The sequence below is a fragment of the Micropterus dolomieu genome, linkage group LG04 (genome assembly GCF_021292245.1).
Source record: "Micropterus dolomieu isolate WLL.071019.BEF.003 ecotype Adirondacks linkage group LG04, ASM2129224v1, whole genome shotgun sequence".
NCBI lineage: Eukaryota > Metazoa > Chordata > Actinopteri > Centrarchiformes > Centrarchidae > Micropterus > Micropterus dolomieu.
The window spans coordinates 32,333,678-32,338,152 of record NC_060153.1 but is presented as its reverse complement, the minus strand read 5'-3'; the positions used below and the strand labels follow the sequence as shown (position 1 = coordinate 32,338,152).

General features: G+C 45.3%; 1 protein-coding gene across 1 annotated transcript in view; it reads right to left on the bottom strand.

Annotated features, from left to right (window-relative positions):
• Positions 1-2,184: 2,184 nt before the first annotated feature.
• glra3 (glycine receptor, alpha 3) overlaps positions 2,185-4,475 on the bottom strand; it is a 74,893-nt gene continuing 72,602 nt past the window's right edge. The window contains exon 12 of the mRNA XM_046048365.1: positions 2,185-3,378. The gene's annotated coding sequence lies outside the window, so the exon portion shown is untranslated. The remainder of the gene's footprint in view (positions 3,379-4,475) is intronic.

Genomic DNA, 4,475 nt, shown 5'->3' with positions numbered 1-4,475 from the left:
CAGGACTGGTTCAGGTCTGATCCAGGTCTGGCTCAGGACTGGTTCAGGTCTGGTTCAGGTCTAATTCAGGACTGGTTCAGAATCAGAATGAGCTTTATTGCCAAGTAGTGTTTTACACATACGAGGAATTTGCTTTGGTGATGAGGTGCTACAGGTAGACAAACATACAGTCGACATAAATAAATGTAGAAATATATAAATATGAAATAGAAGAACATTGTTGCAGATATATACATGTGCATTGTTCTGGGTCTGTGCTGTGCAGAAGTCACACAACGGAAGAGAATATTGTGTACATATAAATATATAAACTGACAACATAACAATCAAGAACAAATATGTGCGACGTCCCGGGTCTGTGCCCAACACGAGATGAAACAGTATTTACATGTGCAGAGACATTTGTATCATTTGCCAGGGTGGAGTGTCAGTGGGGGACCCGGGTCTTGTTAATGAGGCTGCAGACGGGAAGAAGCTGTTTTTGTGGCGAGAGGTTTTGGTCCTGATGGACCGCAGCCTCCTGCCAGAGGGGAGAGTCTGAAACAGTTTGTGTCCGGGGTGGGAGGAGTCAGCTGCAATCTTTCCTGCTCGCCTCAGAGTCCTGGAGGAGTACAGGTCCTGAAGAGAATGAAGATTGCAGCCGATCACCTTCTCTGCAGAGCGAATGATGCGCTGATCTGGCAGTGGCAGGAGTGTACCAGATGGTGATGGAGGAGGTGAGGATGGACTCAATGATGGCGGTGTAGAAGTGCACCATCATTGTCTTTGGCAGGCTGAACTTCTTCAGCTGCCGCAGGAAGTACATCCTCTGCTGGGCCTTCTTGGTGAGGGAGGTGATGTTCAGCTCCCACTTGAGGTCCTGGGAGATGATGGTGCCCAGGAAGTGGAAGGAGTCCACAGTGGTGACTGGGGAGTCACACCGGATGATGGGGGAGGGTGGGGCTGGGCTCTTTCTGAAGTCCACGACCATCTCCACTGTCTTCAGAGCGTTGAGCTCCAGACTGTTCTGGCTGCACCAGGTCACCAGATGGTCGATCTCCCACCTGTAGGCGGATTCATCCCCACCAGAGATGAGCCCAATGAGGGTGGTGTCATCCGCAAACTTCAGGAGCTTGACAGACTGGTGACTGGAGGTGCAGCTGTTGGTGTACAGGGAGAAGAGAAGGGGGGAAAGAAAGCAGCCTTGAGGGGAACTGAAGTCGGAGACATGTTTTCCCAGCTTCACCTGCTGCTTCCTGTTCGTCAGGAAGTCAGTGATCCACCTGCAGGTGGAGTCGGGCACGTTCAGCTGGGAGAGCTTGTCCTGCAGCAGGGCCTGGATGATGGTGTTGAAAACAGAGCTGAAATCCACAAACAGGATCCTGCCGTGGAGAGAGGAGGGGAGGGGGTGGAGCTGGCCAACTCTGAGGAATGGGGGGAGGAGATGGTGGACTGGGGTTGAAGCTGAGCGGAGGAGTCACGGGGGATGGGGTCCGATTGACTCTCAAAGCGGCAGTAGAACTGGTTCAGCTCATTTGCCAGGCGGGAGTCGTTGATGGAGTGGGGGGCTTTGGATTTGTAGTTAGTGATCTGTCTGAACCCCCTCCTCTCTGAGTACAGTCGTTTAGCTTCTCGCACCTTCTTGCTAAACCTGTACTTCATCTGCCTTTAAGACATTTCTCTACTAGGGTGCTGGGATAGCTAATTGGGGCTCATCTACTTAGGAGGGCAGGTGCAATCAGACACAGGTGGTGCCAGAGGGGAAAAGGCCAACTAGTTTTTGACCGCCACCGCCACTGATGCTGTGGCTGTTTGTTTGATAATGTGACACTGTTGATGAAGATGGAATATTTTTCCGTTATGGATATTGAAGACCGTATATGTAACAATAAATCACATTGTTTCTGAACTGAACAAGCGGCCACGGTAAGCGCATCAACTACTTTAACCCTCTGCGTAGCCCTCAGCTGCTTTAAGCTTAGGCTTAGCTGTTGTACTGTTACTAAGCCAAGCCCACCTTAGTTACTTTTGCTACACATGTCAAGCTTTCCTTTTTACAAATGATTTTAGAGGCAGACAAAAGCAGGCTTCTCATATGCCATTAAAATTGACAATTTAAAGTATGGAAGCATTATGTAACCTATCTGTATCTGAGAGACAAGAAAGGACAGACAGTCAATTTTAACAAGTAGCTTCCAAGTTTATTTTAATCCAATCTTAATTAGAACAATGTAAATATGCATCTTATTTTACAAAATATTGTGTGTGCGCTCAACTCTGTAGTCAACAAATGTACGGGGGCCCGACAGGATCATGACAGAATTAGTTGTGTTTAGAAAGACACGTGAAGCTTAGTTCTGACAGATAACTTAACAACAATAAGGCTGTGAATATGTGACATTGTTGGTTTGATTAAATACAACCTCTCGTCCCATTGGTCCAAATGTAGAACACAGTCCAGCTTGGACGTGATTCTAGTCAGCTTTGTCCCGTTTTTACACTGTAGTGAGCTAAGACCTGTGATATGCCTACCATTTATCAAAATAATCCACAAATCAACACACTTTGACCACATTTGAACCACAATGCAAATATAAATACAATCTAGTGAGGGAACCCTTGTCTCCAGTTCTTCTGTGGTTTATGGTGAAAAGCTGCAGCACTCAGTAATGAGCCAATCACCACATAGCATCATCACCAGAATTCAATTTCTTTGTGAAAGAGCAAAGAAAGGCATATTAGCTATAAAAGGATTTGTAAGTCATACTTATCTGATTCATTGGCTCTTTCCAACAGATGCAAAAAGAACACATCAAACACAATGTCAGCCTAAAGTTTCATGACTGATACATGTCAACATTGATAAAACTTTTAAAACCTTTCTTTTAGTACAAAATTAATCATTTTTAATACCATAGGAATGCACATATAGTATAGAGTTGTTTTGTTATTGTGTGTGTGTCACAGTTTAAAAGCAGTGCAGTAAACTCATCCAGAGTCACTTATACTGGCTACTTGAATCTGATGTGATTGCCAACAGCATCGCAGAGACAGAGAGACAGAGAGAGAGTTGTGTTTGTGAGGTTGTGACGAAGGCTTGCATCACCTGCTGGATTCTGCCGGGCATGGCAGCTGATCCGGCATTCTAGACAATGCGTGTGATTCTACTAGATGCCGATAGGCCATAACATTATGACCACCGGCTAATTATCGTGTAGGTCCTCCTTTTACCACCAAAAGAGCCCTGACCTGTCGAGGCATGGACTCCGCTTGACCTCTGCAGGTCTGCGGTGGTATCTGATAGAAGTTAGCAGCAGATCGTTTAAGCTTCGTAAGTTGCGAGGTGGGGCGTCCATGGATCGGACAGCGTATCCTACAGATGCTCGACTGAATTGAGATCTGGGGAATTTCAAGGCCAAGTCAAAATCTTGAACTCGTTCTGTTCCTCAAACCATCCCTGAACCATTTTTGTACATGGTCTGCAACGATGCTTAGGTAGGTGGTACGTGTCAAAGTAACCACCTTTGTTGGGAAACACTCTAGAAGAGCTTCAGTTTTTGGAGATGCTCTGACACAGTCCTAGCCATCATAATTTGGCCCTTGTCAAATCCTTACGCTTGCCAATATTTCCTAGTTTCTAACACATCAACTTTGAAGATAAAATGTTGCCTAATATATCCCACCCACTGCTCCTGAAACGCTTTTGGTGGGATATAAAGCTCCACCGAGGGTGCAAAAAAACCCGTGTCCAGCCAGAACGCTTTGCGGCTGTGCCCGGTGGAACCCAGCTGTTATGCTGCTAAGTTAGTCTCAAAACCCACCCACATTAAAACCAGGCACATGTACCTCATGAGATATCAGTTCTGCTCTGCGTGCACAATTGAGTGCAACCGCTCAACACTCACTCACTCAAGTCAAGTTGACTTTAGAAGCGGGGATGGAATAGACAGTGGCTGATATCTCCCCTCCAACATATCTCCTACACAGTCAGTCTTATGGCCTGAGGGATGAAGGCCATAAGACTGATTCAGAAGGTTGGCTGTTCGACCCCCGGCTCCTCCAGTCTGCATGTCTAAGTGTCCTTGGTGAAGATACTGAACCCCAAATTGCTCCTGAAGGCTGTGCCATCAGTGTATGAGTGTGTGTGAATGATTAGTTCCTTTCTGATGAGCAGTTGGCATGTTACATGACAGTTTGAGTGGTCGGAAGACGGGAAACGCGCTATTCAAGTACAGACCATTTACCATTGCTACATGTTTACAAGCTGTGTAACGATAATAAGATGTACTATATTTATGAGTGCACTGCCTGTTCAAAATCCTGATCTTACCTGTCCATAACATGACTGCATAACAGTTTATTCATTTTATCACTGTACACCTGTGAACCACAGTATATTTTATTTTACTGTGATGAAATTTATTCTCTCTCTCTCTCTCTCTCTCTCTCTCTATATATATATATATATATATATATATATATATATATATATATAT